The sequence below is a fragment of the Phaenicophaeus curvirostris genome, chromosome 8 (genome assembly GCF_032191515.1).
Source record: "Phaenicophaeus curvirostris isolate KB17595 chromosome 8, BPBGC_Pcur_1.0, whole genome shotgun sequence".
Classification (NCBI taxonomy): Eukaryota; Metazoa; Chordata; class Aves; order Cuculiformes; family Cuculidae; genus Phaenicophaeus; species Phaenicophaeus curvirostris.
Genome location: NC_091399.1, coordinates 22,251,416 through 22,274,094, shown reverse-complemented (window position 1 = coordinate 22,274,094; position 22,679 = coordinate 22,251,416). Strand labels below are relative to the sequence as shown.

The window sequence follows — 22,679 nt, the reverse complement described above, 5'->3', positions numbered from 1 at the left end:
CTTTTAAGGTGTAATCTCCCCTTCTGCTTTACAAGCTGGTCACTCCTCTATTTGTGTTCTGTTTGTAGATTTCTTGCCCTGCAAGGGGAAGATGCTGATCCCTTCCTGGACAGCCTAACAGGAACTGTATTGGTGTTCTAGAAGCTGGCAAGAGCTTTAGCGTGAGAACGTGGTTGTGGTAGTTGAGAGAACCAAGATGCTCCCCAGATTTCTGCAGGTAGAGTGTTTTGTCTTTGTGGCTCCTTTAGCGGAAGGAGATCTTTCAGTTGCTTCTGAGCAGTCAAGATAAGCACTTTGACCAGAGATCTCAGTACTTGTTTTTTCTGTTGCTGTAGTCATTTTATTCACTGTGACCTCAGGATCTTTGAACTCTGAACATTCTTGATTTGACTGCTGTCTAAAACACATAATTAATTTCTTCTGTATGCTGACAGTTGTCACCTAAAGTGTGTTAAGCAACAGCTTAAACTTGGATATCTGACAGATCGAGGGGCTGATTATTATGGACCCTTTTCTAATAATGGACCCTTTTCTTTTATAATTACCCTTTTCTGTAGGCTTAGATAGAACTTTAACTGGAGTCCCTGGTCCCTTTTGTACCCAGTATTTCATCAAATTCCATCAGTTTCCTTCCTCAGTAACCAGGTATGGAAATTATTTCAGAGGAAGGGGCCATTCCAGATGAGACCAATTCCTGGTAAGCCATGTCCCTCCTTCCCCTGCTCACCCAAGCAATTCCAAACTGAGTGGAGATTGCATTTGTTTGTTTCAGAACCTCAGAGATAAAGTCCACAGGTTTAGGCAGTTCTGGATGAAGGTGTCTGCCGGAATATACAGGTATATTTATTTCCACATTTGTGCTGAGACCTTTCCCATTCCCTTTGTGTTTGGCAAAGACCGGCTGTGTGCTGTTACTTTCCCGACTGTTCCTGCAGTAAGTTATCCTTCATCCCCAAAGACCATATTAAGCAGATGGAAGATCAGTGGGCTTGAGATATAGTTGTTTGTGCTCTGGATGGTGGCTGGTTACTAATGGTGGTTCTTGGGGGGCCAGTGGATTAAGGAGAAACATTTGGTAGGAGCTGAGGTAGCTGGTGGGTACAAGTCCTATCCTGGAACCAGTACTGGGAGGTTTGATAAGGAACTTTGTGGTTGCTAAAAAGTGGCATCAAGTGGTGATGAGTATTTCAGCCTGTTTAAAAAATACCTTCTGGGGAATCAAAAAGGCTGGCTGAGATTGCAGGCAAGGTATCTCTAATCCTGTTCCAGTCTGTGAGCTGTAGAACCCTTAGCGTATTGAGTTGGGATCAACAGAGAAGGTGTGGTAACTCCCATCTGAGTCACCAGAGCTGCAGGGATGTTCCAGGTAAGGATTTACTCTGCGCAGTGATACCAATGCTGATTTATTTCTGTTGGAAACACCTTGCTGTGTTTTCAGTCCTTCACAGCTGTTTAGTGTTGCGTTCATTCATAATAGTACTGAAGAAATGTGTGAAACTCATCACATATTTTGGCTGCCTCTTTTTGGAGCTGGAACTTCAATCTTTTTGCTCTGAAAAGTATGCTGTTTTTTTGTTTGTGCTTTTGTTTGTTTAGAGCTGAACTTGCAAGATAGGGAGTACAGCACAGCAGAAAGAATCATGGGTGCTAATCCTTGCGACTTGCACATACTGAAAAGCTACCATGTGTGTTCTTGTTGGTGTTGCAGCTCAAAAGCTCTGGGCTTCTAGTATCCAATTATTTTTTACTACACATTATAGCTGTAGAGCAATTAGCATCACATCTGTGTCGTATTTGGTTTGTTTTCATGCTACACAAAGGATTGAAGTCTTGAAATGAGCCTGTAGGTTCTCTCACTTTGGCTTTTCCTGTGTTGTTTACAGTTAAGAAAAAATCTGTTTTCAGCTTGCTGAAATATTAACTACACTTTTTTTTTTTTACTGCCTTCCGCACACAAGACTTCTACACAAAGCTACCAATGTTTTCTTTAAGTGTTGATCTGATCTGCCAGTATTCTTCAGATACTGGAATGCCTCCTCTTTTTAAGCAGCAGTAAAGTAGAGGATCATCGAGGCCTTTCTTCAGCTGGTTATCCTTCCATTAAATGAAGTTTTTGCCCACTCAGCTTTTAGGGTTGTAGCGAGAAACTTTTTAAGGAGTGCCTGTAATTCTCAGAGTTGGGTCTATCCTAGTTGCTTCCTTCCATATTAAAGGAGGGAAGGGCTTGGAAAGTCCCACATGCTTTTGGGTCTAAAGCCTGCAATGAAGTCCCTCAAATTATGTGAGGGGAGTGCAATTTTGCATTGGGGTTTTTCACAATTAAGGTTTATTCTGAGTTAAGTGTAGAAATGCATCACATATCATCTGTTTAATTTATTTTTCCGTTAATTGCTAAAACAGTCCTAAATTTGTGGGAGTACAACATTGTATTTGCTTTCAAAATAACTGCACTAAGTCATGCAGCACAATTCTGCTGTCTTTAAGTAGTTTTCCCTGGCTTTAAATACAGCTTGCCAATGAACAAGCCTTTCTGTGTAAATAAAAATGTGTGCAAACTCAAGTCCAACATCTGAACCAAACAAGCTTCTGATCTTGCTCTACAAATCTAAGCCTTCCTCATCTCGTCCTTTTGTACTTCAAAGCTGATGCCCACAGGAGAAGGAATAAATACCTGGAGGGTGAACTGGAGCATCAAAATCTGCTGAGGCAAAAACATAAAAGAGACAGCTTTTTAACAAGACCGCAAGACCCCCTACTGTCCTGTGATTCTGATTGAAAACAAAGTTCTGCCTGTACGCGGAACTGTGGTGGGTTGAGGAATAGCAAGTGTTATGGGAGAATGAGGAATAAATAACCTGCTCTGTGGGCCCCTGCAGGTCAAATGCTTGAGTCTCTATGCCAGATGTGCCTGTTCTTATGTGGAGACTTGCCATCTTCACTCCTCATCACCCCATTTGTCTTCCTTGTGGACTCTGGAACCATGTGTATTCCAAACTGTTCCTGTGTTCGTAGGGTTCTCTACACCCAGAACTATGAAGGTAAGTCAGGAATGTTGGGAGCTTTTGTGGGATATCAAAAACTCTAAGAATGGATACTATAATATCAAGAGGAACATATTTGTTGTGAATAAGCACAACTGATGGCATCTTTAATTGAGTATTTGTCAAAGATTAAGAGCAGAATACCCGTATGGACTTAGGAAAAGAGCTGCAAGTGTTGATGTGCTCCATTTGGAAAAAAGCCTTTTGGTCAGTGGACAATCCTTTTCAGTGCTTTAGCTTCAGAGAGGTTGTGAGAGACATCCTCATTACCAGCCAGTAACATTGTGCGTTGTCACAGTGCGCAGCAGTCCTAGTGCTGGAGTTTGCAGCCCATCAGGTACCAAGGGGTTAATTTCTTTTCCTCACTGAGGTTGCTGTCACTGTTAAATGACAGATGTCTTTCCGAAAACCCCTTGCATCTTCCCTTGTGATGTAAAGTTCAGCGACTGCCATAACAGGGTGTTGTTCTTTAATAACTGTTAAATTTATTCTTTAGAGAGTTTACCAAGGTGTCCTATTGCTCTGGGAGAGCTCCCTGGGCGCGCAGCTCTGCGTTTTCTCTTTGTATAATGCCTTGAGATCCAGAGCCGCTGTACTCCCAGCTGTACAGCTCCTGTATCTCCTGCTCGGTGCCACGGAAATGCTCGTAAATCTCCTTTCTTCCAGCGGCTTTGTGCACCAGCTGGGCTATGACAATAGGGTCCCTGCTCTCTAATTCCAAACAGCCCCCGCGGGCAAAGACATAGACCAATCCTCATCCTCAGTGTAAGCCTGGGGAACTCGCTGTCCCTGGGAGGGAGGCCTCTAATGCTTCCTATTTGTATTCTGCGTGAAACTCTTCTTGATGCTGGACTGTTGTTCACTTAGAGAATTACCTGGTGCACAGTGGATAAACTCCCACTGGAGAGGGAATACATGTAAATAGAGCATGCCTTAAGTCTGGCATAATGTAAGTGAGGAGAAATAGACTCAGTCTAAGCACCTTCTAAAGCCACATTCCCAGCACAGATCTGCACAGTGCGATCGCAATCTGCATTTCCATGTCACATGGATAAGGGGTAAGGAGGACAGATGTGGAGATGCCCTAATTCCAGGGATTTCCTGGCTTTTTAATGAATGGGATGAGAATACAGCACTAACTTTTTAATGTAACAGCTGGTTTTGAAATTCTCTCGTGAAATAACAACTTTCACGTTGAGACAGAGACATAGAATCCTGGAATTATTTGGGTTGGAAGGGACCTCAAAGCCCATCCAGATCTACCATTCTGCCCTGGGCAGGTACGTCTCCCACTGGATCAGGGGCTCCAATTCCCATCCAGTCAGGCCTTCAACAGCTCCAGGGATGGGGCAGCCAGGACTTCTCTGGGCAACCTGGGCCAGGGCCTCCCCCCTCTCATTGTGAAGAATTTCTTTCTAATGTCTAATCTAAATCTCCCCCCTTCCAATTTAAAGCCATTCCCCTCGTCCTATTACTCCATGCCCTTCTAAGAAGTCCCTCCCCAGCTTTCCTGGAGTCCCTTTCAGTGCTGGGAGCTGCCCTCAGATGTCCCTGGAGCCTTCTCCAGGCTGTACATCCCCAACTCTCAGCCTGGCCTCATAGCAGAGGTGCTCCGGCCTCCAGATCATCTTCATAGCCTCCTTTGGTTTCAAAGATGGGATTGATTGACTGACCTTTATGCTGCACACGCCTTATGAAAATATGGTTTTACTCTCAGTATTTTCAGGCTGCCCAAAAGCCTGGCAGGCGTTTCAGAGCACAGACAGAAGATGATCCCTGCCCTACACGCTCTGCAATCTCCTGTAATCTCTGGCTGTATTTACTTCAGCTGCATTATTTTGGCAACTTTCATGTCTGTATGGCGGCATTGATGTGGGTTTTAACTATAAATTATTTAGAAAGGATCTGCTTGAAAGACAGTGCTCGTTTTCTCATAAACCTGCATCGTGTGTGCTAAACCCTGAGATTAATGAGGTGGAGCGGGCTGTTTTTAAATGCAAAATGTTACGTGTGCGCTATCAGCCGTTGATTACACGTGGCTTATCCGAGCACTTTAAATGCTGACACAATTGTCAGACTGATATTATTTTCTGCAACAGTTTTAAAGGAGATGAAACTGCTTCAGTTTAGTGATTTTTCTCTTGGTCAAAAGGGATGTTCAGCGTATGGAGAACAGTTTTAGCACTTTTGATAGAAGTTGTGTGCTTTGTGCGAAGGTCCTGGTGCATGGAGGGGAGATTCTGTCAACAGTGACACAGCCGGCCTATTGCAGTGACTTTAAGTGTTGGGCATTCAATCACTTACAAAATTAGGAGTTCATTTGATATATATAGAAATACAATTTCATGCGTGCTTTGTGAAAGCTAATCCATAAGAAAAGGTGGAATCCAAGTAGTTTACTTTTCATCTGTCATTTCACACTAGTTTCTTGTATATATTGTTAAGAGGCTGAGTATTCCAGTGAGAGGACAGAGGCAGAAATCCAGCTGTGGTCTGGTCCTGCGTGTGCTGAACGCCACACTGAATGGAAAAGCTGTGCTGGTAGTGCCAAGAATGGATGGTTGAGTGAGTGAGTGATTTAGGGGCAGTGACTTTTAGCTGAGTATAGTTAAAAGCCTTTAGAAGCCGTTCTTCCCGTGGCGGTTGTGCACTGTGCTTGATCATAAGCTAAAGAGCAGCGTGACTGGAATTTGGAAAATACAAGGGAGTTCTGTAACATTCCCTCATTTAAACCAAATAAATGGGGACGATAATGTGACTGTGATTTTCTGCTTGACCAAGACAGATAACGTAATAGTAGCTGAATTCTGCACTTTTCTCAGTGTTCTGTGAGAAGTCTGAGATGTTGGACATGAGTTTGGATTTTCCTGTCTTCTCGCACAGTCTGGAGCTCGACAGGCAGAGGGCAGCAAAGTTCCATTTTTTAAGTCAAGTTCAACCCATTTTAGATTAAGGTGCTTTTGTCAAGCTAGGTAATGATTATATAAATTGTATATTATTAAAATGATATATAAATTTCAATTAAGAAAAGAATACAAAGTCAATTTACAAGAACCCTGCCTGCAGGACAGTTGAACTGGTTGAGAAATAGCTGCAATGAAGACATCATTTGCAAAGGACAGCTTTTCAACAGCAACAGTGAGTAACTTGTGTTGGTTTGTGCCAAAATCTCCAACTGCAGACTGCATGCTGGATTGCATAAATGGAAATAAAATGAAATCACACACAGATCACTCCCACTTCACTTAAGGGAAAGTGAAAGGGAGTCTTGCCTGTGGCTCTGGATTGATTTTTTGATAAATGCCCCATCTTTGCCTCATTTATCTCACGATGTGGAATTATTTATTTATATTGCTTGGTGGTGATGCCCTGTTCCCCCATGATTCCTTCAGTCTGGCTACGAAATGATGGCGTTGAGTTTGAAATCAGTTGCTTCTTCAGCATCAATGCGAGAGCTGTAAACATTTCACAAGAGGAGCCTGAAGCATTAGAGCAAAAATGGAAATGTAAGCCTAAGTTGAAGTCTTGCGAACCCATCCAAAAGGGAATACCCCACGCAGTACTTTAGCCATTAGAAATGAAAATTAAGCGCTAATACAGAAACTAGCATTTACTTGGTTAAATACATTGGAACGTATATTTTATCTGTCAGAGCAGCTCCTCTGTGCTGATGAGCTGGTGCTGGTGCCTGGCACTGGTTTTGCCCATTACCATCCAGTGAATTTGGGCTCCAGTCCCTGGACTGATACTGTAGGTCCTGGGCTGAAGCCAGCAGCAGTTGTGCTTTACTGCGATGTTCTGTTCCAAAACGTACTTGCCACAAAAAGGAACCAGAACAACCCCGAACTCCACTGTTCAAATGTTCCAGCCCATTTTCAGAGTTACCTTTCATGTCATGGGAATTGTGTAGGTGTGGAAAGATTTGTAGGGCTCACCAGCTCAAAGTTTGGATTTCCTTCCCCCCTAATGGAAGCTGTCACACTAGGCGTAGTTCCTTGGTGTTGTCCTCTTTGCCTCTTCTATGCATGCTCGAAGCCCACGCTTTCAGCCAGGTGCCAGTTTCTCAGTACGCCCCTCAAGTTGCTGTTACTGTGGCTGGCTGCTTTGATCAGAGAGGGTTAATAAAATGCAGAGGAAAAGTGTGTAAGGCTGAAGGTAACAAACACAAAGATATGTCTGTCCTTTGCTTATTTTGGAGATGGAAAAGATTTTGCAGGGTTAAATTGTGGGAGGCAAGATTCCTCTTTTTAATTTTATTTTTTTTTGTTATTTGTATAGGTCTTTGTTGAAGCACAAATGTTTTTATTCATATTGCATTAATTTCATTTATCTACTGGGGCATTCACTGCTGTCAAGAAGTACTCTTTTTGAATGCAATGGGAAACACAATTTGGCTTCCACATTCCTAGTCATAGGGTGCTTGAGCATTTGGATTGTGTTTTGCTTCCCTGTGTTATTTGTTTGTTCATTGCATCTGACTTCCTGTAATTCCTTTGTGTCTTTCCTCTTGCAGCCCTCCCAGACAAAACCTTGAAATGCTTATTTGGGCTGAAATTACGACCCTAAATTATTGTGGATGGTTTGAAAGATTTCCTGCTTTATCCAAGACAAGTTTTCAGGCACTGAATCGCACCACATCTGGATAATGGAGTCTTAAGTTGTGTCTAGGTAACATTTTCATTCTAGGTTTTAAAGTCTTATTGGTTGTTTATGGAAATGACTCCATATGAGTGTTTAGCATCACCAAAAATGAACACACATTTTAAACACTATATTGTTATTTGTTGATATGAGTGTTAAGAGCAGTAGATATATACTATATATAAATAAAAATATATGTAAGTATGTACTATAATAGGAATAGTGAGTATTTAAGTATTAAAATGCTTGTTGCATGTTAATTCTTCATCTAAGTGGCAAATATTTGGATCTTCAAAAGAAATCATAAGCAGTGTAGTAATTTGGTACATAGTGCAGTAATTAAAAAAAACAACAATCCATAAATCAGAAAAATAACAGTACTTGATGGCTGCATTGCAGTGTGATGCTGTGGATACCCGAAACTTGAACCCTTATGTTGTAATGGCACAAAGCAGCTTGAAGCCAAATTGGCTGGTTTAATTTCTGCCTGGCTAACATTTAGGAAGTATGATTAATGAATTTTTAATGCATGTGGTAGGGTTTTTGTTGTTGTTTTTTTTTTTTTTTCCTTGCTTTTACAGAAAAGAGTGAGGAGGTTAAAGCAAGACTTTAAGCTTTGCTGCTTTCAATCCAAGGTAGGTCTGAGACACATTTTCATGATCAAATTGTATCATCTAAAAATGAGCTAAATTGAAAGGTTGCAACAGCCTTTGCTGTGCGGCATCACAAAGCATAGCGACTATAATGTGCAAAATATTGCATTTTTCATTGGCAAGCTCAGTCTGTAGTGCTGCTGGTGAAAACCAGATTGACACTTGGTCATTATTTCTTATCAAGGGTGTTTTACTTGTAATGCTATTTGACAGCTATATTCTAGGTCTGACAGCATTGAACCAGCTTAATTCCCACTGAACTGCTCTAAATACGTGGTATTGCAATCAGTTTAACAACCCCTGGAGGCAATAAAATCTCTCCTTTGAACACACACAAGGGGAAGAAATCTAAGATTTATAAAGGGCAGTGAGTATTCAAGACAGGGGCAAAGTTTATGTGTGAGCCTATAATTGATGTTTCCTTTGTTGGAAAAGAAAGCTTGAGGATGCTTTAAGAATTAATCTTTAACAAGTTCTAATATGAACTAACAAGATCCGCTCAAGATAAGTGAGAGAGTGAGATATGATACCAAGAGTTTTGTCGGCTTCAGCCAACTATGAAAATTCAAAGATGCCGTGTGGTTTAGGAGTGTTTTTGAGCAGATAAGGAAATATCACAATTAGATATGAAATCTGCTGTGGGTGGATGAGGGCAGGACTCGTAACCTAAGCTGATTGTTCTCTGCTGTGTATCCAGGTGAGCGCTCCTATGGCTGCAAGTGCTTGCCATTATCTACTGAACCTACAGGATAGGGGGGAAGGTGTTTTAAGTTCATTTGCTCCTTTCATTCTTGCAATGTGTAATTTGGCAGAGCAGGCAGTGACAGAACAAGAGCAGATGCTGCTGAGCTTATTAACTAGGATCTTACCTTCCAAGGGATGCCCGGTGCTTTAAAACATATTGTATTGGGTATCACCCACGCAGAAAATGCTGCTGCCTCTAGGATGGAAGATGGTATCTGGCTAAGAGAATGCACTGACAGTCAGGGTTTGGGGATAGGAGTATAATAGCAATTTATTTAATCACAATTGGTAAATATCCTCTGTGACTTTGTGTTCTGCTTTATGTCCACAAGACATCATGAGAAATATCTACAAAGGCAGTGTTTGTTGCAGGAAGGTGATGACCTTCTCGGGGTTAACCAATGCTGCTTTTACTGTCCCCTGGGACACAGAGGTCTCTTGTGTGAACATTTCTTCCCTTGGTTTGCCTAGTTTGTAAGATCTGATGCAGAGTGTCAGGGTGAAGGCCTGATCGTAGAATTACAGAATCATTAAGGTTGGAAAAGACCTCTAAGCTCATCCAGTTCAACCCACCCATGCCAGCTAAACCATGTCCCGAAGTGCCACGTCGACAGGGTTTTTGAACCGCTCCAAGGATGGAGACTCCACCATCGTGGTCCTTATATAAAGAGAAGGAGAGACCAGGCCAGCAAAGGACGCTGACACTGTGACAGAGTTGATTTCATTTGGCAAAACAGGCTACTGATTTGCTTTTCTGACTTTTTTTTTTAGTGCTCATATTCTGCTTTTGGTGAATCATGTAGCAGCGTAGTTCTGTTCGTAAGCCCGTTGATTATTATAAGATCTGATAGACCATTTCCTTCTCTTTACTAAGCATTGCAGATAGTGAATAATTGAGACCTGGGTGAATTTGTCCGCAGTCAAGTGCAGTGCCTTTGCTTGTGGTGAAAAGACAAAGATCTGTTCAAATCAATCCATTTGGTATTTCTTGCCAGTAGGGAAAACTTTAAAACTCCTGCCAATGCAAGCTGGCTTTAAAGGAAGAAATTCCACTGCCTCCTTCCCTGATACTACAATAGAAGTTCAGTTCTCCCTTTCACTCCTGGTTGTTTAGCTTTATCCACGCAGCCCACAGGATCAGCCTGTCCCTTTCTGCTGGACGGTGAACTGGATTGGCAAGGACCAGCTCTGGTACTGATAGAAAATGTACTGGAGAGTTCTTGTTTTTGTAGTGCAATAGTGCTTATTCTCAATGATTTTGGCATCTTTTATATCTCACTAGTTACAAAGTCAAAACATTTTAAAAAAGCAGATTTTGAGCAAGCCTCTCCTCGTTAATGTGGATGAAGAAGGTTTTCTTCTAATTAAATTAAGGAGAGGCACCAAATCTCTGTCTCCTTCATGAAGGTTTCAGTAGAGTGAAATTACATCTCGTCGGTCATAGGATGAATTATAAATGAGCCGTTGAATCCAGTGGATCATTTCAAATGACTAATCTGAGTCAACCAGGTAAGCGAAGATGGCTATAAATTGGGTTAATTACTGCAGCTTGAGTTTTAGCTCAACAGCTCTTAATTTCAACTTTCAAAGGCTACACAAACCAATTTTGTACTCTTAGATTATAATGAGCAGTCTTTATTCTTTAATCAGCTCATCCCGTGGCTGGCTGTCTACTGTAACGCTCCTTTGAAGTCTGGAAAGATCTAACATAATTGAAGAAATGTCGAACTACTTGACTCTCTTTTTTTAATATAAAGGAATTAAACATTAATCAGACTTGTGCATCTCAATTAAGCCAATTAAAATTATCACAGAATGTAGTGCACAGAGCAATAGGTAGCTTTAATGTTTGAATACATTATCAACTTTTACCTAATGTTCCTTATTTAAGGTGTTTGTTACTCGAAAAGGCATCGCACACAGCCCATTAAAGAGCGCTACCATTGTTTAAAGAGAATTTGGCCAACTTCAGTCACTTGGTGTAATTGCCTGCGTTTCTGCACAAGGTACGTTAAAATTTGTCACGTTTAGTTAAAAGTAATACCATGGATTACTTCAGGTCTTCCTGTGCCAATCTAATTTGCATATTGTTTTGTGCTGATTGTTGGTTATTTTTTTTGTAAGAAAAATAATTATACGCTATATCTGAATTAATTTCTGTCCCAGGGAGGTACGGCTCTGTCTTCACCGGCTGAAGAATAGACGCAAAGTCCATATAATTACTAATAATTTGTAACAAGTGTTAATTGATAAACAACTCCCTCTGGTAGCTTAATTAAAGCTGTAGGATAGCGAGGCGATTTACAACTGGGATTGATCTCAATTAGTCAACAAAATCTGTGTAGTCTGTTCAAAGAAGAAGGAGGAAATTCAGCCTGGTGAGGCTTTGGGGATTTTGTCTTGGAGTCTTTCTTTTTTTTAAACAAGAGCAATACAATCACGAAGTGTGGCAATGTTTTCTGCACTGATCTACCTACTGTACTCTGTGCTCCTCCGTTACACTCCCCGGCATTTGTTCTTTCATTTATTTGCTCCTTGTCAGCTTACAGAACAATATTCAAACACATCTTTTCATTATACACAATGCGATGAAAAAGTCATTTCCTACCGAGATGTACATTTTAGAGCAACACCCCCAGGAGCCCGCGAACCGGGGAATGGAAAACATTTAAAACATGTCAGTTTTTGATCTTACTTAGAGATTTGTTTATAAACTGGCATTATGCAGCCTTAATTAAAAGATAACACAGGGAAGATGGCATTGGGGAATAACTGCGTATGTGGAAGCACACTGATCTTCTAAAGTCAGCGATGCTGTTTCAGGATTCGCTCCCCTTTTATCATTTGGACTGATAGTAAGAATATAATCTATGAGTACTTGAAATTGCCCCCGTGGAATGAAAAAAAGTGTCATCTCTGTTTAAACTAGATCACAGCCTGGCTGCAAACAGCTGCTGAAACATTAATTAATTTGTTTGCAAATAAATCATGGATATGTACTAGCTGAAAATACTGGTATAAACAAGCCCGAGTGTTGTGCTGCTTAGATTTCCGATGGATCCCTGCTTTGCCTTCGTTTTTTTAAGATCGCTTTATATGCACCAGCAAAACCAACACAGAGACCAAATAATCTGGAAAAGCTGAGCTTCTTTATTAAAGTCGTCCTGTAGATATATCAAGGCGCTGGAATGCAAATGGGCTTCAGCGCTTTAAAAAAACACACATCCACTTTACATTTGTGTGGGACTGAACCTCATTTAAGAAAGATTTGTTAATCAAAGAGAATGGAATATTTTGGTGGAGGCAAATGAATGTGGGTTTAACAAGTTTGCAGCTAAAAATATGGCTTGATGATTTCAGCTGTGCAGTTTATGTCTCTCGGTGTCTAGAGTGCTCTTTCAGTAGCTGTGCAGCCTTCCTCTATGAATTCTGCATTGCGTGGTATGAAAAACACCTGCTTTTCATATACCATCAAGGCTGCTCTTTACTGTTTATGGCTTGTTCAAAGAAACGTCCTAACTGGCAGCCTTGTAGCTTCCCTGCCCCAGAGCCCGAGCAGATGTGCCCAAAGGTGCCTTCGTGACACGCACGCGCATCCCTGGGGCTGCCCTTGGGGCTGTTGGGCGCTCGTCAACGTACAGCAAACCCGGGCCCGGTGCTGCCCTGGGCTGTGCACGGGGTAGGCAAGAGGAGGAAGACTACACCACAGGCTTTGCCCTCTTGATATAAGCTTTATTTTCAATAGCAGAAAAAGTAAAGGTTAGATTCTGCCGAAGGATGAGCATTGCATATGGAATATGAGCAACGCGGGGAGGCTTTGGGGTGCTGAGAACTAACGGACCAGTGGCAGGCTGCTCTGTTACCAAATAGATGTGTTTGTGGGAGTTGGAGGATTTGGCCAGGGGAAATTTCATGCTGAATTCTACATTCTTAATGAATTTTGTCTGGGGCTGGCTGTCTCGTGTAGCTTTTTATCTGCTGTTTTCAAAGGTTTTAGTTTGAGTCTTTTCAAACATGGTGGGAATCCTTTTAGTCTTGGTTAGCAAACACTGTTCCAATAAAAATCACATTCTAATGTGAAAAAAAAAAACCCCAAACCTAGGGAAAACTCAAACCTGTTCAACAGAGGAGGCAGCTCTGTGATTTGATGATGTGAATTTGATTTCCCTCCTTGGATATACAAGTATATATATTTTGTGCACTAGCTGAATTGCTCTTGGCAAGGTCATAAAGGTAGAGCTTGGCACAACTTAGGCTACAATTGTGCCATCTTCTCAGAACTGATCCTTCCATGAGTCTGTCAGGGCTACTGTTGTGTGTTTTGTTGGTTGGTTGTGGGGTGGTTTTTTCCCCCCACATTCTTTATTCCAGTATGAGTTGACTTTAGAAGACTTCAGGCAAAGCCAAAGCAAGAGTTGGGAGTTCATTGTGGTCACTTTTCAAGTTGCTCTGTGGTGCTGGTTTCTTTGAGAGCTCAGTCCCCTCTGTGATCTGATTTAGAATGCTTTATTTTTTCATGTACTTGTTTCCTCCCAGTGTCCTCAGCTCCACTCTCTTTTCCTTCTGGGAGCGTGGGAGTCCCACAGTCAGCATGACCCACGTGCTGTCTGGAGGGTGGCACGTGGGTGCTCTTGAACCTGCTGCCAGACCACGAGGAACTCTACTTAGGACCCAAACGCAGCCTCCCTCTGGGTTTGACTGCTCATTGCAGCTCATTATAATTGTAAATGTGCCCTTAAAATCAAATTCTGTTTAAAGAGCAACTTTTGCCTTGGGGCAGCCTTGTAAGCGGAAAATACTTATCCAAAAAGCAGTTTATTTGGCTTATGATTTCCTGTAATCCCTGTATTGTTCTCTCAGATATATGTGTAAGAGAAGAGCTGCTGTGCACAGCCCAGCCTCTCCCCTCCTCTTTTGTGCCTGATGTTGCACAGGAATCAGCACCTTGTTTTGTGGTATTGCAGTCTGTTCCCATAGAAATGGCTGCATGCTCCCAACCTTTCTGTCACCGAGCAGGGTCTGCCTTTCAAGCTACTGCTTCCACAGAGGAGTTGGTTGGGGCTCATCTCCTCAGGAATTTAGGCTCTTGGTTCTTTTTCTTGGCATCCCACAATTCAGATAGAATCACTCTGCCTGTGGCTACAGCTTATCTTGTGGCCATGCTACTCAATAATTTGAGGTCAAGAAGCATAGGACAGCATCACGTGTAACTGAAGTGCACTCTTATGCTCTCGTGAGAGCTCACCTGAAGCCTTGTGTTCAGTTCTGGAGTCCTTGTTAGAGCAAGCCCAGAGGAGGCCATGGAGATGATCCAAGGGCTGGAGAACCTCTGCTGTGAGGCCAGGCTGAGAGAGTTGGGGTTGTGCAGCCTGGAGAAGAGAAGGCTCCAGGGAGACCTTAGAGCAGCTTCTAGTCCTGAAAAGGACTCCAGGAAAGCTGGGGAGAAGCTCTTGATCAGGGAGAGCAGGGACAGGACGAGGGGGTAGGTCTTTGAGCTGAAAGAGGAGAGATTGAGATGAGATCTTAGTGAGAAATGTTTTGCTGTGAGGGTGGGGAGGCCCTGGCCCAGGCTGCCCAGAGCAGGGGTGGCTGCCCCATCCCTGGAGGGGTTCAAGGCCAGGTTGGATGGGGCTGGGAGCCCCTGATCCAGTGGGAGGTGTCCCTGCCCATGGCAGGGGTGGGACTGGATGGGCTTTGAGGTTCCTTCTGACCCAAACCATTCCATGGCTCTATGATTCTCATCCTCTGGGTGTCTGAAGCCCAGTTCACTGTCTGTAATTGGGACCGGATTATTTGCCCAGTGATGTGAAGGCCTGTGCTTCTTAGGGAAATGGAAATAAATCACAAAGCATGAAGGTCTTTCTGCAAAATATACCATGTAATACTGGAGGACAGCAGGTGCGACCGCCAGTCCTCCATCAGGTTTGGAAGATGGGGCTTCAAGCTCCGTGGGTTATTGCTCGGGAGGAAGCCATGCAGTTATTGGAACTCATTGAGAGGAAGGAGAAGGAATAACAGCTTAGGTAACCTTCCTCATTGTCCCATCTCTTCCTGAGGCATAAAGAATGAGTTTTGGAACAGTTTTGTCTCAGGCTTGTATCTTTGGTTCTTGATTAGTGACCTAAAGACCAGCTCATGGTTTCAGGGTCAGTTGCAAAAACAGAACTGCAGGGATTCACCCACAGGTAATTTTGTGTGAATTCCAGTGTAGTGGAGAACAATTTGTGTCAGCTAAAATGAGATTCCCTTACCTAAGTGTGAGAGCACATAGATGACAGCTCAGAGCAAGATTTGGATGGGAGCAAGCTGAGAATAAGTAAAGAAAAAAAACATAAAGAATAAAAAGGCCCTCCCAACTGCTTTTGTATTCCAGAATGCCATATGGTCTGTGGCTTGGCATCGTCTTCCCGAGCAAGCAGTACCCCACAGGTTGTTCAACAGCAGTGCCGGGACGGGAGGCAGTGGCCGAAATAGAGGTGTGAGAAAGGGAGCAGCTTTGAACGCTTCCATCCACGTGAGCAGTCGGGCGGCGCTGGATGGTTTTCACTTCAGAACCTGATGGGTGTGGGGGATCTTGCATCTGGAAGAGTTTGGTAGGAATTGTTTGGATGCAAGTAGTGGAAGGATGTTTTAACACCGTCCTTCTTAGTTTGGGTGGTGGAATTTTCAGAAAAATCTGTTAAGGTTTCTTTTTTCTTATTTATTTGCACACTGATTATTTATCATTCTGGTCGTGGGGGCTGGAACATCCACCAAGGTACTTGAGGGCAAGGAGTAAACAAGGCTTGTGAGTTCCGACACTCCCGCTGAATAATGCAGGGAAACAATGAGGGGTATTAGTGAAGCAAAACTAATTTCTGTTCCTGTGTAACGTTCTGATCAGAACAGTGAAGGACATCACAAATCCATTCATTTATTTCAAAATTTGCAAAACAAATCCCTTCTTACGCATCGTATTTGTACAACATGAAATTATTATTCAATAAGTTGACATTTTAAACCTATTACCGCCTAAACCCATCTATTACTGAGCTATTCAGAGCACTAAGTTAACATTTACCAGAACATTCATCCTCACATCATGGGGAGATCAAGCTCAAATCCTTTATTTCATATTCAGATCTTGTTGGGTCAGGATTGGAAACCGCTACCTTTCTGCTACTTTACCGCAAAGCCACTCGGAAATCCACAAAAGAATTATTATCAAGTTACCGCGGTTATTCAGCGAGATGTTGACTTTGATATGTCAACTCTCTGATCTTTAATAGAAAATGGATGGTCTCGCCCTGAGGGTCAGTCATATTCATGACCAGGACAGGCCAAGGTTTGCATTAAATTACACCCGGCCTTGCATCCTCATTCTCCGGCAGGCAAAGTCAAACAAAGCCAAATGGATCCGGGGTTAGTTTTCTCTTCCTTGTTTTGTATTGGCAGACGGATTTAATTCCATAATGGGAGACTGCTGGGTGCAAGCTGCTTTATTGATTCTTCTGGGGGAAGTTTTTTTGTGAGAGCACCCAGAAGTATAATGACATCAAAGCAACTGGTGCGAGTTTTGGTGTTGCAGGATGTGTCTGTTAGAGCACTTACTCCACTATTGACTGTGTCACAAGAAATCAGGTTACATTTGTGTTTCCAGAGCTTGCTTCCTCCAGCCACGGGCTGGAGTTGTCAATCCTGCTGTGGCTTTTTTTGGTTCCTGTCTATTTTGTATCTGTGATGATTGCAATGAATGACTTTGAGGGCGGGCCACAAAGTCGGTGAGGCATTTAGATGGGAAGGGGGATGAGGAGTGGATGAAGTCACTTGGTCTGTTGAACCTGGAGAAGAGGAAGGTGAGAGGAGACCTCATTGCTTCCTCACAAGAGGAGGAGCAGGCACTGATCTCTGTCTGACAACCAGGGATGGGACCTGAGGAAATGGCAGGAAGATGCCAGGGGAAAGTTAGGTTGGATATTATGGAAAGGTTCTTCACAGGGTGCTGGAGGGCTGGAACAGCTGCCAGCAAAGCAGTAGTGGCGCCAAGCCGGACAATGTTCCAGTGCCCTCAGCCACACAGAGTGAATGTTGGGGTTGTGCTGTGCAGGGACAGGAGTTGGACTTGATGATCCTTGTGGGTTCCTTCCAACTCAGGACATTCTATGAATTCTGTGAGTGATGCAGACTTTGGCCCTTTTCCCTGCTGTTGGCTGTCAGCTCATACGCAGCTGCCGTTTTAACTTGTCTGGGGAAGGAGCGCTGTATGGGAAAAGTAGGACATCCATGGTCTGGGACTGCATTTTGGATCCCAGCTTCTAAAGTGTCGGCTGAAGCCACAGGGGGTTGGGTGAGCTACCACTCCATGCATAATTTCTTTGATGGCTGCAGATGAGAATGTTGTGTGGCAGCAACTAAAGGAAATAAAAGAAAGGGAATACATTTTCCATTTAAAAAAAACCCCACAACTGTTCTTTAACTTCTGTTTCCTGCAACTGCTGTTACGTAAACACCACATCAAATATGCCTACAGAGACCTGGGTGGTGTAGCAGCATCTCCTGGTCTATCTTTAGCTTCCTGCAAGGTATTGAGGTTTGCTGTTCAGTCTGCGCTATTCAGAATAATGGCAGATGATGAACGTGCTGCCTTTCTTGCTCGGAATGCAGGAAGGTTTTCATACCAAGTCATCATAGAGTATAACAGACAAGTTTGGACATACGTGCCTCTGGAGAACAGCACAAAGAAAACCCTTTTCCTTTCCTAGCGGAAGTGGCTACTGAAGTGGGCCTGGCTGGGCTGCCACCTGAGGCATCTGCGCGTGAACTAGAGTGTTCCTTTCCTTGTATGAAATCTGGAGAGGGGCTGGGATAGAGTAAAATTGAGGGGTTTTTTTGAGATCTTACTGTTTTCTGAGCAGGCTAATTATGGAAAGACTCCGTTTGCACAACTTATGTCTATTGTTTGTGTTAATTTGATGTCTAGATGGAAGAAATGTTCTCCTGTGAGGGTGGGGAGGCCCTGGCCATGGTTGCCCAGAGCAGGGGCGGCTGCCCCATCCCTGGAGGGGTTCAAGGCCAGGTTGGATGGGGCTTGGAGCCCCTGATCCAGTGGGAGGTGTCCCTGCCCATGGCAGGGGTGGAACTGGATGAGCTTTGAGGTCCCTTCCAACCTGAACTGTTCTATGATTTTTTTAAAGCCCTTGCTGGGAGGCAGCCAGCTCTCACCAAATCGCAATAGGACCTAGTAGGAACTAAAACCTACGTGACAAGGAAGACAAATCTCACTGAATTTCAGTAGGTCTTATATGTTTAAATCTGTTAAATGCTTTGAAAAACAACCTTGGATTCCAAATGCAGGTGTTCAGCACTTCCACGGCCGCAGACTGGTCGCAGTGCACATGGCAGGACCGAGCTGTTTCACAATGGAGGCATTCAAGGTGCTTGGCCGTTAGATAAAGGGTGTCAGACTTCAGGTTTGAAGGAGAATGCACAGCCTAATGTGAGTATTAATACAGCTCTTAATGCCAAGTTGAGAACAGCTCTGAATATATAGGAATGGTTTTTAGGAGTAGCCCTTGTTACTGCTTTGATGTGAATCTCCTTCATCAAGCTCAGAATTAACTTTGCTGAAGCTAATAGACTTTTGCACCCTCATAAGCGACTGCAGGCAGGCAGCCCTCTAACTGTATGTGCTCTTACAGAGCAAACCAGACTGATTATAAATAACATCACAGGGAGACTGGGTCCACTTTATCTCGGCAGTAATTCTTCTGATGCGCTCTGAGTTACATCGGGATAAATTTGGCCCACTGAGATTAGTATGAAAACGCAGACGGTGTATCTTAGCTAGAAAGGTGCATATAAATCCCTGTAACTCTGACTTTGATCAGCTTAACGCTCAGCTTTCTGTGCGAATCCTTTACCTTCTCTCCTATTTCAGAGCAGCTAATGCTGGCAAATACCGATTGCACCTACAGAATTACAGTGCGGTATGGTGGAGGTGCTGTGAAACTCCCAGAGCAGAGAAGCGATGCTCAGATCAAACTGCCTTTCTTTTCCTCCCAGTGTATGAAATTGTGCAGCCAACTTCTTCAAATCTCTCTCTCTTGTTTCAGAGCCTGATCCTGGGACTCAGATTCTTCTCACCTCCCTTTAAAGTTAACAAGAGTCAAAAGTGCTCAGCACCATTCGTGGTGCAGGATTAGGCCCGTAATTATCTTTAGGAATAGTCATTCCGTTCGGGGTGTTGTGGATGGTGGTGTCTCAGCCTTACCTGGTGATGGTAACACCTCCTGTTTGTCTAGGATGCCTGGCTAGAGATTTTACTTTGTCAAAGCAAGGAAACTGGCTGTCCCCCCTGCAACATCATGCACATCATCGCAACATCATGCATGTCATACAGCAATGTGCGGCATCAGCCTGCTTTCCGTTTGTCCCTTAGGAAAGAAAGGCTTGTATCGACTCTTTAAAATAGCTCATCACTTAATACTACTCTGTATAATTAGGAAATGATGTTCATCTGACAAAGTACATTCATTAAACAATTTCAAACCGAGCCAGAGGCATTGTTTAAACTCAGTGTCAACACAAACGGCAAAAAAATGTGCCAAATAGTGAGATTTTAGCCAAAATATGTTAATGGAGCAAGAGCACTAAATGTTTTTTCTGCTTTTTAAGGCATCGAACTATCTTTTAGTGCAAGTTCTGCCTCACAGCCAGAGCTGGCCCCTTCTTCACCCTGGCCCTTTCATCTCCCTTTGTTCCCTGTCTATGCTGAGACTGAGATTTTCCCACCTCTCTCCGTCTTACTGTGGCTCTGAAAGATGATTGCCTTCCGGTGAAGCCCTTTCCCCTTCTTCTGTACCCAAGCTCCATGTTCAATGAACATCAAAAAGCCTTATCATACCCTGATGGTTTAAATCTTTAAACAGAGAGTAACAGCCTGAGTACATCCAGACCCCTCACATCCTATAGTCTTGTCACTATGTGTTCCTGCAACAATTACCAGGAGAGGGGAGCTGCGGAGTGAATCAAGTAGTGTGTGTTGTCTCCCCGGACTCCATGCTGATGCTCTGATCAGGACTTCAGCAAAATTCTGTTTGAAATGAGAATAGACTAATTTTCATCAGGCTCTTCTCGCAGGAATCCCAAGTGGGCCAGCACGCCAAGGGTCATCATTAGAAAACCGCCTTCAAAAGAGCCGGGCTTTTCTTGTGGCAATGCTTTCTCGCTTTGCTAAATTTATAAACATTTATGTAAAAATGTATACATTAATTGTTCGCCTTCCGTGTGCGCCTGCAAAGGAATGCCCAAAAACATACTTGGGAGAAACACTCTTGTAAAAATAGCCTGGCTGAGGACAAAGATGTCCTCGTTTTGAGTGGGAATTCAGAATACCGTGATCAAAGGATGCTGTAACACCCAGCTGTTCAAAGGGACTGGTATTAAACAAAAATCAGATGTGACCAAGAATAGAAAATAACTCATTAAGAGCTTAACCAGACGATGACAGGTGAAGCCATCAGGCGCTTAAACAGGGTAATGTTTTTCTAAGCAGTTTCTGTTATTTTTCTTTTCCCCCCAGAATCAATTTATACTTTCTGGAAATAATTATGAGATCAAGTAAAGTTTGTCTGCGGTGGAAAATAAATACAAACCGCCGGGCTGGGGAGTAATTAAGACATCACTTTACTGCAGTTGCATTTTGGTAAGCATAGAAAAATGATGGAATTTGCTTTGCCCTTCCCATTTATCAATTTTCTTTGGAAGCGGTTGCGGTTCTTAAAAGGCAGAAGAAGGGTAATGGGAAGTTTGTAAGAAAAAGAATGATCTCTGCGAGTTTTAAGCCTTCAGACATAAAGGAAAGGTCTTTTCTCTGTCTTCTGAGACTTGCAAGCAATGAATAGTAGGTGGATGTGATCTCATTTTTATAGCTATTGTTTAGCTTCCACAGTGTTTGTAAAATACATTAAAAAATCTTTATAATTCTCTTAAGCAGCTTAAATCCCTTTTCGCTTTCCCCAGGCAAAACCTGATTCACTTGCATGTTTCTGGGCTCTGACCTTCACCGTGCTGCTCTCCCAACAGTAGTAGCCAGTTTCTTATTCTTTAAGTGCTGGAGGAGTCATGAAAAATTCAGGCACCGGGTTTCCCTGAGACCAATCTGGTGGCTTTGTCTTTGTGCTAACTGCTGCTTTCTATGCATCATTCAAAAGGTACATACTGTTGTCAGCCCCTGAACTGCTACTTGGTGTTAAACATGAATATTTGTAGCTTAGCAAGGGACTAAATTTAAAAAAATTAATATTTGACAACCTTTGAGAAGGCTTTTCTGCCATGAAACTGCACGAATGAAAGGCTGGATTTGTGCAAAATGAGAACTTTCTTCACTGGGGCAATTCTAAACACGATGAGATCTGTGTTGAAAGAGCTCCGATTGCTGGACTTTCTTACGGATACGCAGATTTATGATTGTACCAAAGGAAATACTGTCGGGGAGTTGTTTTTTTTTTTTCTGTATACTGCAGGGAAAAATTCATTCTGTGCATGTGCTGCTAATCCTATCCGACCAGAAAGACGATGTGTGGCTGATTGCGGCTCCACACCAGAGATCCGGCCAATGGTAAAATTGCCTTTTCCCACATTTCTTAATTAGAAATGGAATCGGCTTCAACTAATAGAATCTCTTATTAGTAACAAGAAGAATCGCTGGCTCTCTAGTTCAAGAGGCATATCTGCATAACTTATAGCCTGAAGAGCTTACGGAGTCACTCACACTCCTGGCAGAACGCTTTCTCCTCTCCCATATTAATGAGTTGTTCTAAATTTAGTCTGCTGTGACAAACTAATATTAATACAGTATTTTATGGCCCGGAGCATTGTTAATGCATACGAATGAAACACTGAATCAAAGGAAGGGGAGAGGAGGCAAGATTACTTAGTGTGATTGTCAAGATAGAAGATAATCCAACGATGTAGATAATAAGACTTAAATATAATGCTCTGCTTATAGATTTATATTATGTGAAACATTTTCTATTATTTTAAATCCTCACAGTATTAGTTTCCTATTTTCAAGGGTTTATAACTCGGCCGTAAAAATTCGCTCTGGGCTGAATCCTGGCATCCAAGGTCTTAACCTGGGAGCAATTCTTCAAGTAAATTTTCAAACAAATGTGGATTTGCGTTTGGTAACAGCGGGACAACAGTCAGTGCACAGCTGCTGGCTTTAAAAACTTGTGTTTTCACATCAGGCAACAATGGAGAGTAATAAGTAAAGCCAATTCGAGCCTGTAATAGGTTTTAATTGCTCTTCTTGTGTTATTTTTCCCTTTTTTTAATTGCTAAATATTACCAGGACAACACATTTGGTAGGCGGTAGCTTGGTAGATGTCAGAGCTTCTTCCACTGCAGTCGAGGGAAATTTTGATCCTGTTTGGAGGGGGAAGTAGGACTTGGTACTTGGCTTTGTAGCTGTTCTGTAGTAGTGATTTTGCTGTCTCAGTATTTACCTCCATAGATATTTGTATGGCTGTTGTTTAGATATCCTTCTGCAGGAGATGAGGCCTTTATGCAGAGTTTTTATATGACAGCAGGGTGAGGATTTTCCCCCTCTACTCCTCTC

General features: G+C 42.8%; 1 protein-coding gene across 2 annotated transcripts in view; it reads right to left on the bottom strand.

Annotated features, from left to right (window-relative positions):
* Nucleotides 1-22,679, bottom strand: part of KYAT3 (kynurenine aminotransferase 3) — a 237,203-nt gene that overhangs the window by 195,996 nt on the left and 18,528 nt on the right. The window lies entirely within an intron of this gene.